This window comes from Oncorhynchus clarkii, chromosome 3 (assembly GCF_045791955.1).
Source record: "Oncorhynchus clarkii lewisi isolate Uvic-CL-2024 chromosome 3, UVic_Ocla_1.0, whole genome shotgun sequence".
NCBI lineage: Eukaryota > Metazoa > Chordata > Actinopteri > Salmoniformes > Salmonidae > Oncorhynchus > Oncorhynchus clarkii.
This window is the reverse complement of record NC_092149.1, coordinates 56,232,920-56,246,363: the sequence shown is the minus strand read 5'-3', so window position 1 is coordinate 56,246,363 and position 13,444 is coordinate 56,232,920.

Sequence of the window (13,444 nt, the reverse complement as noted above, 5' to 3'; positions counted from 1 at the left end):
AGCAGAGTACAGTATATTAAAGTAGAGTATAGTATATTTCCGTACAGTACAATAGAGTAGAGTACAGCATAGTAGAGCACAGTAAAGTATAGTTTAATGTACTATATTGTACTGCACCCTACTGTACTGTACTCTACTGAACTAAACTCTACTGTACTGTCCTGAACGTAACACTACTGTGCTCTACAGGTACTGTACTATGCTGTCCCAACTTGTGAGACATAGATATCCAGTCAGCTTAGATATCTGGCCCAACCAAATTTGGTCTTGTTTGGGGCGCCAAAGCTCACTTGAATAATACCCAGCATGCTTTGAAAGTGTTCCTTTTCACATTTACAATTTGTCCTTTTAGCACACGCTCTTATCCAGAGCGACTTACAGGGCCTTCAACTAAGGTAGAGAAACAACCACATATCACTGTCAGAGCAAGAAAAACCTTTCTGCAACCGTTACTGAGAATGTTGTTGTAGTTTAAGTGTTCTGTTGTTTTTTTTCTATTGGTCTAAAAACTTTTAACATGATCACTACATGTTTGAAAGTCTTTGAAAAAGCTAACCTAAGTCCATGTGACAGATGGGAGGAATAATGCATATTCCATACTGCAATCTTTTGTTTACTCCATTTTCCTGTTTTAATTGTAATAAAGCATTTCAATGTGACATAGTGCTTTCTTCATTGACCTGTAGACATAAGTGAATGTACGTATAGTTGAAATTTGGCCATAGAAACAATGACCAAAATAATGTATTTTCAACATCCGGAAAATATTATTTTCAACATTCATTAAGAAACCGAAAAAATGTACCTAATTTCAACACAATTTTGCTCACTGGGTTTACCCTTTGTTCCTCTGTCCCTGATCTCAGGATCTCCAAATCACAGACAGAATTGTTCTACAATTACAGTATAACAAGGGAATAAAATATAGTATATTGTTGTGGAACTGGCTGCTGAAAACAAAACTGCTATTTCTTTTTTGCTATGCCAAAATCAGAATATTGGCTAGACCATTCAGTGATTCTTTCTCCAGTGCTTCCCGCCCACCTCTCTGGCAGCTTACCGATTTACATTTGAGCATAATGCAGGCATTAGAGGAGGCACAAGGCAGCCCTGATAAGTTACAAAGTGCTCCAGGGGTAAACCTCGTAAGAAGAGGTTTTGGAGTTATTTACAGCGTTCAAATCCTTCAAAATGCATGGCTGGAGGAAGAGATTTGTTTTGCAGTTGATGCTTTGCACACAAAGCAAACACAATGCATATGGAGGGTGTTAAGCTGTAAATGACCAGATGACAGTCTATGCTAATAAACTGATCCCATCACATGACCTGGGTGGAGACTATGATACCACACAGGACAACAAGACTGCTGTCGGATGTTGCATACAAGCACCTCATTGAAACACAGGCTCTGGATTCAAAATAGAGGGAAAATATGGGACGCAAATTATTTTTCCAAACACAATTTAATTTTCAATGAAGAACTATTTAAGTTGTATGGTGTTTTCTCCACAAAGATGTGTTTTTGATTGTGCAATTCACATAATAAAAAACGCACTTCAAAATGCAAAACCCTAACAAAGGAGGTTAAAAAGCAATGGATTTCTCTGTTATCAGAATTGCTTTCTGTACAGTTGTTCCATTTGAAATGCATTTAATTGCAAATAGAAAAGAAGAGAGAGAAAGCCAACAATGCGAAGGCTGAAGCATTTTCTCATCTGCAGCGAGTGAGAGTATTCAAATGTAAGGGGGCAGACAATGAATGAGAGGAATCGTGCTCTGAATAGCCCTCTCTTTCTCTCCCTTTCAGTCCCAGGCCAATCCAAGGCCTTTTCCTTCCCTACTCTGAGGGGCGGGCTTTTCTCTCTCAGCTCAAACTTCCACACCACAACACTGTAGAACAAACACAGCCACCTGAAAGCCTGGCTATGTTTGACATGTAGCTGGGTACTATTGAATGTGTCACTTTTCTAACAAGTGTTATAGAGCATATCTGTTATTTTGACAGTATATGTTGTGACACTATGCCAACGCTGAGAACCATGTTGTTGAAGTGTGCTCTGTTCAGTGGATACCTTGAGTTGGATACTTCATCATGCTGCTGAGTCTTTACCAATCTGACTCAGACCCAGAGCATCTCTACTCCGTCACAACACTGAGGGGGGGGGGGGTACTGTGGGGCTCACAGGACACAAAGCGGTCCATGCCTGTGTCTTTGTGGGGCCAGCCCAGGGAGCACCCCCCAGTGTGTCTATCGTAAGTTTACTGGGGGAGCAGGGGAACAAGTTGATGGAAGAAAGTGCACCCTTCAAACTTTCAACAACAGCTGGGAATTCTATTTTTTCTCAACAAAGATTTATACATATTTATACAAGCCCAAATGCTGATAGGAAGGTGGTAAAAAAAATCTTAGAATTGCAGAGGTAAACTATATGTAAATGCCATAAAGTAATAGACTTGTAGTGCAAATCACACCATTTTATCTTTAATTTTGCTTTCGTACCCCCCTCCCTTCCCCCCATCCTCTTTCCTCTGGCTTAAAGGTGCATCAGAGATATGCATTTAAGCATATTCAGAACACGGGGCGTGAAATTAAATGTGTGGCAGAGTGAGAAAAATATACAGACGCTGGAGATGCCTTAAAAATAGTCATTTATGCAGATGGAGAGGAGTGAAATCATTTGCAATGGGATGACCCTCTCTCCAAGCATTTCTCCCCTCACTGTTCTTCCCTAATCTTGCACTGTATCTTCATTTTTCATTGAACTCGCCAGTTTGCTGCTAAGCAGCCTTGTAGATAAGGCAAAGTGCTAAAAGGAGACGACAGAAGGAGCTCAGTGGGCCCGTTTCTATTGCACTTTCACCCAAGGCAATGGGCAGAATTTAACGGATTCCTTCCAACATATGTTTTTGCCAGATAAGTAAACAGTGTGTGTCGGAAATGAAAAAAAAGCATTTGCAATTTAATGACATTACAGCTCCCAGCTTAGCCCGCCGTGCTGCGAGGCGAAGAGCAGAGAAAGGGGAGAGCGGAAGAATGGAACCGGGTGTCATCAATGTTTTTTTTTTCTCTTTTCCCTTGCAAGAAGCAGCACTGAATTCTCCTTATTCTTTTCATAGCCCTTCACTTCTCCATACCTTCCTGCTATTTTCTCCTCTTGTCCATAGTTTCCACTCCTTTGTCGGGATGAAATTATCTATTATTTTATTCAGATAACTTGTCATTTTTCCTGCCAACCAGACCCTCTCTAACATCAGATTTCTGGAGCCAGGAAAGATCCACCCTGGCTTGGAGTCCTCCTCTCTGTCTCTCTCTTTCTCTCTTCTTATTCGTCTCTGTCTGGCTTCATCAAAGCACAATGGCCTGTCTGCACAATAAAGCAGCAATGTCTCTGTGTTGTCATAACATTCAGACTTAATACCAGCACAGCAAGTGGCAAAGTAAGAGCGGGAAAATAACCTTAGCTTCTCATTTCAGAAGAAGTAAAAGATCCTTGCTTGTAAAGACTCAGTGATTTCCCTTTTTTCTCTTTTCATCCTGTGGGCTGTCTGACAGCTGCCTTATTATAGAAGGCTAATTGTGCAGGAAAGCAGATTATGAGAGTGGTAGGATGTACTCCTTGACCATGTGCTAATGTGATGACAAGTTTGGGGACCCTCTAAGCGAAAGGCATTGCATGCCAGGGCACTTTTTGGCACTGGCTTTAATCTGCCTTTGGTATTAACTCAGCAAACCGGTTTGTTTGAGTACGGATCAATCGCTCGCTCATTATTTTTACAAGAAAGCTTTATATTCGAGACGCTTTCCTGGTGTTGATCTCTCATTAACCATGCTATGTAAATGCACTGGCAATCCCTGTGTAAGGGATACGATGTCACCCCCGGGCCCAAGCTTGCAGAAGCACGTTACCGAAAAGAAGGGGCAGGAAATTTGGGTCAGCTTCCTTCGCCAAAACTTGAATTTCAGGTTTCTGCTTAAACCCCCTGCTCTGCCATTCTCCTTTAATGTGTTTTTTTGTTTGGTGATGTTATGTTTTAAATGTCAGCCCTGGAGCTGTCCAGTAATTCAGGAGAGACAAAAAGAGCCCTGTGTCTCAGAATCTGATCCAAGTGTTCATGTTACCTCTGTAATCGCTGCTGGCTGCAATGTATACACCCTCCATTCACTCCTTGTCTCTTCTACCGCCTTCACTATATTGACTGTATAGGCGCTGGGTGAGGAATAGGTTTGATAGGGATAGAACTGGGTGGTACAGATATGGGACTAAATCAAAATGAGTCAATGGATCACTATGTCAAAAGGGTCATCTTGATAACCTAACGGGGTGTCTACTACCCGTTGTGTAGGCTACGTTGTTCATGTAGAGGGAAATGAAACTGCATGAATAACTGACTGTTAATAACTGAAGGATCCAGCTACCTGAAATACCCAACCAGTCAAGATGCATTGTACATCAAATTAGGGATACATATTCCAGCATGTCTACTTGCTGTTCACCAAAAAACAAAAAAATATATATATGAGAGACATCCAACAATGTGAGATATTCAAATATCTGTTTGCATGTTTGCGAGAACAAGATGTCTGTGGTATGAGACATAGGTGAGAAATGTATTTGGCAAAAATAAACTCTGGCATGGTGAATGACGCAACAGTAAAATTAAGGTGACAGCCCCAGTCATTGACTTTGCATTTCTAAAGCGCCCTACATCCATAAATCTATGTCTCATTAGTGCTCTATGTCAACTATATGTATTTTTACACCTGCCTTCCTTAATCTCTTCAGTAAAGTCTGGAGCTGGTTTGAACTCATTCAAGTTCCTAGTGTGTCACCTATGACAATTTCTATGGGTACCAGTCATAAGGGAAAGTTAGGGCGCTGGTGAAAGCTCTAGCCTTCAACCCGTTTTGAAATAGCAATTCAAGAAACACTTTTCCACATGACCCATTTCAGATTATAACAAACAACTAGATTTCCTATTTGCTTGAGCAACTTTCTGTGCAGGCAGTTTCAGACCTTTTCCACCTAGGAAAGTTTAATCTGTGGCCTCATTGACTGCAGAAGCAGTGCTGCCACTCTATACCATTGGCCCAAATAACCAGCCTTTCCATTCATGTTACTTTTGGCAGCTTTATATGGGAGCTATTTTATATGCACTTTAAGGCAGCACTTGGGCAAAATGAGACCATGTAAATTAAGTCATACAAAAAAGCATGAACATTATTCAACACACTCTTCCAAATGAAGGGCCTCTGACTGAGGAGAGAGATCTCAGAATAAGGAATGTCCACATGTCATGCATGACCTTGTGATGCTGTTGTTAGTCTATGGTCATCACAATGAGAAAAGGAAGTACGGACGGACCTCTCTCTCTCCCTCCCTCCCTCCCTTTTTCCATCCCTCTCTCCAGTCCTCCTCCTGACTTGTGCTGAATCAATGAAGATGTGAACACGTTACCTCAAAACAAAGCCGATACACATACTTTGTTCAACGAGTCACTACTACTGCCCTATACAACTCTTTTATTCAACCTTCATTTAATGACAAGGAATAGACAACGTTGAGAACAGAGCAACTGTTGTAATGTGTTCACACAGCAAAATGTGAAATCGGACTGGACCATTCATAATAGATTTGTTCTGAAGATCTTCACATTATTTCGCAATTAAAGTATGAAGTCACGCTCTTAACGAGTACAACGAATGGCACGTTTCATATGCTGACCAAGTATAAAGATTGAACATGTGCATTTGCTGCTGAATATGTCATGGGTCCCGTAACAATTATGCCTTTGTGACCATCAGTACACCATAACAGCACAGGCAGGGTATACAGAGGTAGCTACATACAATTTTAAGTATTGTAACATATAAATTATGATTCACACTGTTTCCATATACACTACTTGAACAAAAGTATGTGGACACCGGCTCGTCAAACATCTCATTCCAAAATCAGGGGCATTAATATGGAGTTGGTCCCCCCTTTGCTGCTATAACAGCGTCCACTCTTCTGGGTTGGAGAACATTGCTGCGGGGACTTTCTTCCATTCAGCCACAAGAGCATTAGTGAGGTTGGGCACTGACGTTGGGTGATTAGGCCAACTCATCAGGTGTTCAATGGGGTTGAGGTCAGGGCTCTGTGCAGGCCAGTCAAGTTCTTCCACACCGATCTCGACCAACCATTTCTGTATGGATCTCGGTCTGTGCACGGGGGCATTGTCATGCTGAAACAGGGAAGAGCCTTCCCCACAACTGTTGTCACAAAGTTGGAAGCACAGAATCGTCTAGAATGTCATCATATGCTATAGCGTTAAGATTTCCCTTTACTGGGACTAAGGAGCCTAGCCCAAACCATGAAAAACAGTCCAAGACCATTATTCCTCCTCCACCAAACTTTACAGTTGACACTATGCATTGGGGCAAGTAGCGTTCTCATGGCATCCGCGAAACCCAGATTCATCAGTCGGACTGCCAGGTGGTGAAGAGTGATTCATAACTCCAGAGATCATGTTTCCACTGCTCCAGAGTCCAATGGCGATGAACTTTACATCACTCCAGCCGATGCTTGGCATTGCACATGGTGATCTTAGGCTTGTTTGCGGCTGCTCGGCCATGGAAACCCATTTCATGAAGCTCCCGACAAACAGTTATTGTGCTGATGTTGCTTCCAGAGGCAGTTTGGAACTCTGTAGTGAGTGTTGCAACCGAGGACAGACACATTTTATGCGCTACACGCTTCAACACTTGGTGGTCCCGTTCTGTGAGCTTGTGTGGCCTACCACTTCGCGACTGAGCCGTTGTTGCTCCTAGACGTTTCCACTTCACAATAACAGCACGTACTGTTGACCGGGGCAGCTCTAGCAGGGCAGAAATTTGACAAACTGACATGTTGGAAAGGTGGCATCCTATGCCGATGCCATTCTACTGTCAATGTTTACCTTTGGAGATTGCATGGCTGTGTGCTCAATTTTATACACCTGTCAGCAACGGGTGTGGCTGAAATAGCAGAGTCCACTAATTTGAAGGGGTGTCCACATGCTTCTGCATATATAGAGTACGCAAATGTTTTTGTACGATGTAAAGAGACAGCGTAAAGGCAGAAGATAGTTTGAAAGTGTTTCTGACACAGTAAACATAGGGTTGTTGTTGATGACGCCATGAGCAATTCAAGATTTTAAAAAAGAAAGTACAAAAAGTAAACAGACATCAGGAAACTGGGATTAAATTCACCTTTTGCTTTTTAGAATCCAATGTTGACTGCAGCTCTCCTGCAGAGGAACGATGTTAACCAGGTGGTGCACCTCCTTCCACTGATAAAGCCAAAGTTATCATCCACTAAAGTGGGGCTGAGGATTCAAAAATTTCAGTACATGGAGATTAGTAATGGAACAACATATCATTTGGCAATGATCTATTTTGCTGTTGTTGTTAATTAAAGCAAGTATGCAGAATTTGTGTGCAAAACCATGATATCACAATGCACAGAGTGAATCCCAAATCAAGCTTTGCATATTATAATCCTGTTGAAATGTGAATAAATAAAGCCTATGAATTAATGTGGGCAAGATTTCATTTTAATGTGCTGGGAGAAATTGAGAAAAAATGAGCATTACATCTCACTTACTTCAAGTAGTTGTGAAGAGTGTGGGAAGGAATCATTCCTTCTCATTAAAGGTGCAATCTAGAGCCCCCCAGATCTCCAATGTAATAACCAGTGAAAATAATCTGTTTTATTGATAGGCACATGTAGCAGTGTGTGCCAACTGCCAGGTACTTATCTTTTGCCTGTGTCCTGTCTTATAGAAGGATATAATTCTTTGTGACTGCTCCTCGGGGCATCAGCTCTTCAAGTTCATTATTTCTCTTTCCGATAGATATATTTTGCCCTAAAAACCTGAGAATTTAATATGAGAGCTGACAATCTCTGCCAGCGGTCATTTGGAAATGGAACAAAAAAATGTCATGTCAGTTGACAGAATATTTTTTAAAGCTGTACACCTTCCATCGTATTTTAATTTATTGATGGATTCACAAAGTAATCCTACACATGCCACACACTTTGGGTTTTTTGAAGGGGAGAGTGGATGCTCTTACTTCACACTGAGCAGTACTAGAATGGAATATTTCAACAAAGTCTAATTTTGTCAATGTATATATTGTTTGACTGTGCTGCACAATAGGTTAGTGTCTACATAATTACACGTTTGGCTTATGAGAGTAATCGTATTTCTTTCCTTCAACACAGTAGGGGAGATCGGGTTTGGTTGTCACACTTTTTACTCGTCTGTATTTCTCAGCTCTGTTATATATTTTCAACATGAATAGAAAACCAAGGTCTTGGGTTGAAATAGGGACCCGTTTTATCCTCATATCTTATTCCAACATGAAGTTTTAACCCCTCAACGCAATCTGTACACCCCCATCGCGGGTTGGTTGTCACACGGCATGGGGTTGGTTGTCACAATGTTAGCTAGTTACTTATTCCTTATGCAACAGGAAATTAAGCAACATACCATACAGTCGTGGAAATAGCCGAGCCTTTCTTTGATCAAATGATATTCCTAACAAAATTCTGCATTTTATGCCTTGAGAACAACATATTTGTGTGAGTATGCGTGACAGAAAAAAATGTGTGTGTGAGAGAGAGGCAACAAAGCCAGATAACACAGATACCTCTGCCCAACCAATGGAAACATGATGCATCGGGAAAAAGCAGTTTTGACATTGTTTGCTAATTGGCAAGACATATACAACTGAAGTCGGAAGTTTACATACATTTAGGTTGGAGTCATTAAAACTCGTTGGAGTCATTTCAACTACTCCACAAATTTCTTGTTAACAACTATAGTTTGGGCAAGTTGGTTAGGAAATCTACTTTGTGCATGACAATTACTTCTTCCAACAATTGTTTAGAGACAGATTATTTCACTTATAATTCACTGTATCACAATTCCAGTGGGTCAGAAGTTTACATACACTAAGTTGACTGTGCCTTTAAACAGCTTGGAAAATTCCAGAAAATGATGTCATGGCTTTAGATGCTTCTGACAGGCTAATTGGCGCGTTCTGTCTCCTAGAGATGAACGTACTTTGGTGCAAAAAGTGCAAATCAATCCCAGAACAACAGCAAAGGACCTTGTGAAGATGCTGGAGGAAACAGGTACAAAAGTATCTATATCCACAGTAAAAGGAGTCATATCGACATAACCTGAAAGGCCACTCAGCAAGGAAGAAGCCACTGCTCCAAAACTGCCATAAGAAAGCCAGACTACAGTTTGCAATGACACATGGGGACAAAGATCATACTTTTTGGAGAAATATCCTCTGGTCTGATGAAGCAAAAATAGAACTGTTTGGCCATAATGACCATCGTTATGTTTGGAGGAAAAAGGGGGAGGCTTGCAAGCCAAAGAACACCATCCCAACCGTGAAGCACGGGGGTGGCAGCATCATGTTGTGGGGGTGCTTTGCTGCAGGAGGGACTGATGCACTTACTTCACAAAATAGATGGCACCATGAGGAAGGAAAATTACGTGGATATATTGAAGCAACATCTCAAGACATCAGTCAGGAAGTTAAAGCTTGGTCGCAAAAAAAGCATACTTCCGAAGTTGTGGCAAAATGACTTAAGGACAACAAAGTCAAGGTATTGGAGTGGCCATCACAAAGCCCTGACCTCAATCCCATAGAAAATGTGTGGGCAGAACTGAAAAAGCGTGTGTGAGCAAGGAGGCCTACAAACCTGACTCAGTTATACCAGCTCTGTCAGTAGGAATGGGCCAAAATTCACCCAAGTTATTGTGGGAAGCAGGTGAAAGGCTACCTGAAATGTTTGACCAAAGATAAACAATTTAAAGGCAATGCTACCAAATACTAATTGAGTGTATGCAAACTTCTGACCAACTGGGAATGTGATGAAAGAAATAAAAGCTGAAATAAATCCTTCTCTCTACTATTATTTTGATATTTCACATTCTTAAAATGAAGTGGTAATCCTAACTGACCTAAAACAGGGAATTTTTACTAGGATTAAATGTCAGGAATTGTGAAAAACTGAGTTTAAATGTATTTGGCTAAGGTGTATGTAAACTTCTGACTGACTTCAACTGTATATACTTTGAATACCTACATTTTAAATTCTTACAGCTCTACATCATGTATATGTCTGCCAGGCATCAACATTATATTCTGATGTCTCGGCAACGACTTCCCAATGTGTAAACGCTCTCCCCACCAAATATTCCCAACACATTTTGACATGTTGCCCAAAGGTGTTTGTGTTTACTGGGAAGGGAGGTATTTATAGCAACAGCACAAACGAGCTTGGGATTTATTGTATACTAGTGGCAATGTGACAACCAACCCCACTTTCCATGTGACAACAATCCCCCACATGGCTTGACCTAGAAACTCAGAAATAGGATGGGAATGTATCACTCTTTCCTCTTTTCAACAAACGTCATTTTTCATGTATACTTCCCTAATTCAAACATTTAAAATGAAAATACCAATCCCTTTTAGAAAAACACATACATTCCCCTCACCTCAATGTTTTGTCATGCTGAAATGAATTGCCCAGGTGGATGAGATCTTTCAAAGAATTCGTACATTTTAATCTTACATTTCTTACATAATAATAAGCACTGTGACAACTAACCTGTGAGACAACCAACCCCAGTCTCCCCTACTTATCTGTTATGTCTACACCATGTTTCCATGTTAAATGATTCAGATCCGAGTCATATCTAATCTCGTCACATAAAATACTTAATCCAAATCACACCTTCGATTTGACGTTAAATGTCTTAAAATAAAATACAGTAAGAAAAATAAACAATAAATACCTCTCCATAGATGTTCCACATTTATTTCTGTAAACACATTCTACTGAACCAGGGATCAATCTTGAACATATTAGAGTTATTCTATAGTTGAATTGACAATTCCCAGTAATCCTAGACATTGACTAATCGATCAGTAATCCCTACAATGAAGCAGTACAGTGAGTACTCACTGAGTAGAAGGACTCACATTGTGTCAGTGGGAAGCTTTCATACTGCCCCCTGGACCAAACCACTGGGATTCATGAACTGAAATGACACAATCTAGAACCATCAAGCAGCTCCACTGTTTCTTATCGTAGAATGTTAGTGTAGTAATGTCTTTCAAACAGTAGTGGGAGCCTTAGTGTTAGACAGCCTATTACAGTAAGGACAGAGGAGAGTCTGTGCCTCACGAAGTGTTGTTTACCAAGTCCTAAATGTGTGTTTAAGAAGGGATACAAGTGTACAGTCATGGCATGAAGACAGTGGAGTAGCCCTGGTCCTAGCTGGCTCTTACACCTATGGCAATTCGATTCATGTTCGAATCCTCTTTTTCCTAAGAGTAATTTGCAATTGATGTTGACATGACACTGATAGAGGTAATAAAGACACCATTTTGAATTATACTCTCTGTGATATACCACAACTATTTACGAAAGGCACTGAACACTTTCTACAGGAAGTCTAATCTTGACACTGTCAATAAAGACAAGGTATTCCCTAGAAATGGCTCCTAGATGACCTAGCTAGCGTTGTCTGGCAGGCTACAGAACACAAGAGCTGACCACTGAGTCAACTGCTGCTGCTTTATCTACTGCAGATCATCATTTTAGTTATTTCGTGCGAAGATCATAGGGAAATCCCAGTCCTCTCCCTCATAATATCTTGTGTAACTGCTTGACTTCTTTGGATTAATTCTTGGCCTGGGGGAAAACGGTGAGTAATTTGATGATCACACAAAGGCTGAACAAACCTTCCCTGAATAATTGTGTACGGTTGTGCCAACCATACTTACAGATGATCACAGATATCCTTCCTCAGTGACTCCAAAGCATGATGTTCCACAAACACAAGAACGAGGAAATAGTTTGACAAATTCCTCCTGGAACAACAACAAAAAATGTACCACAGTGACAGTACAAGCATACATATGTCAAGTTGTTGGAGTTTCACCCAGTTATTATAGTTAAAAATGTATCATCTTGTAGTGGCTTTTAATCATATGGATTCCTAAAAGTACTATTTGGTAAAAGACAAAATCACCACTTCAAATATTTCCGAGATATCCAGGGATAATATTTGTGAAAATGTGATAAATACATTGGCCTCAACCATGCTCTCACCTGGGCATGAAGAGACCCCTTCAACTCACCCAACAGTTCCTAATTGCAGCATGCCTTCCTGAGCCCCAGCAGAGTCCATACACCCATTGCATTATGTACTTTTAAACAAACTTGGACCTCCTAAAAGTGGAGCCAGACTTCAGAGGATGTGGCATGTTTATGGGAATGTACTGCATATAGAAATTTTCTCATTTCTTCTGGTCACCTTGGGCATAGTGACATGTATGGTTTGGAGCCTTTGATTTGAGACATGGAGGTGTGGTGGAAAAGGTGCAAAGCAAGATAATTTTTTTGGCATTTTCACCTCCTGGGAGCATAGAGAAGCAAGAAATGTAGCCGGTCCTTCCCTGGAGATTACAGGTAATACGGCACATAGCCTTCATAAACATTCTTGATACAACCTGGTGATGGAGAGATTGCTTCAGGAGAGAACTTTTCACATTTTGATTTGCCTAAAATGAGCTGGAGAAGTCAGCGATCTCTTTGAGGTTCTTAAGAGAGAAACGTGCCCTATAGCAGTAGCTCTCTGACTCCACACATACTAAATTAGAATATACAGGTGATTCCCAAAAAACATGCCCCAAGTAAATGCATAATATGTATATAATGTATGTACTGTATATAAATACAAAAAAAAAACAACAAAGACCTGATGATGGTTTATTATTATTCACCTCAGAAAAAAAATGCTAAATGTGATCCATCTAAGCCATTGAAGCCAGGTTTTAATCCAAGCCCTTTTGGGGTAGCCTCGAGCGAATTAGGAATGTAGAAACGTCTGTATATCCCTCTGAGGTCAACATAGAGTTGAACCAGCACTACATATGTATGATAATTTGCCTAATCTCCCCTCTACAAATGTCTTACAGGCACATAAAGGCTTTAACACTCAGACACTAATGATATCAGTGCATCAGAAGGGGTTTATGAAAATCTGAGACAGCCAAAGCTTGAAATCCTATGAGAGAACCCTTTACATTGCCTCTCAATATGTCATTGATGTAGTGTAGTGCAGATGGATTTTTTAAAATATTTTTTTTGTTGAAATAATGTGAAACTAGAAAAAAAACATTTGCATATGTTGACAATGATGAGACTTCGTTCTCTAATACACTACATTGTCTTTTACAGTACACTACATATTTGTTTTAGGACTTATTTTGATCATTTATTCTGTAACTGGAAATAAAACAACTTTAAACATCAATTTCCAAGATTATTCAATGAACTCAGAGATTACTAACTATTGAGTGACATATTGCCTTATGTAATCTATG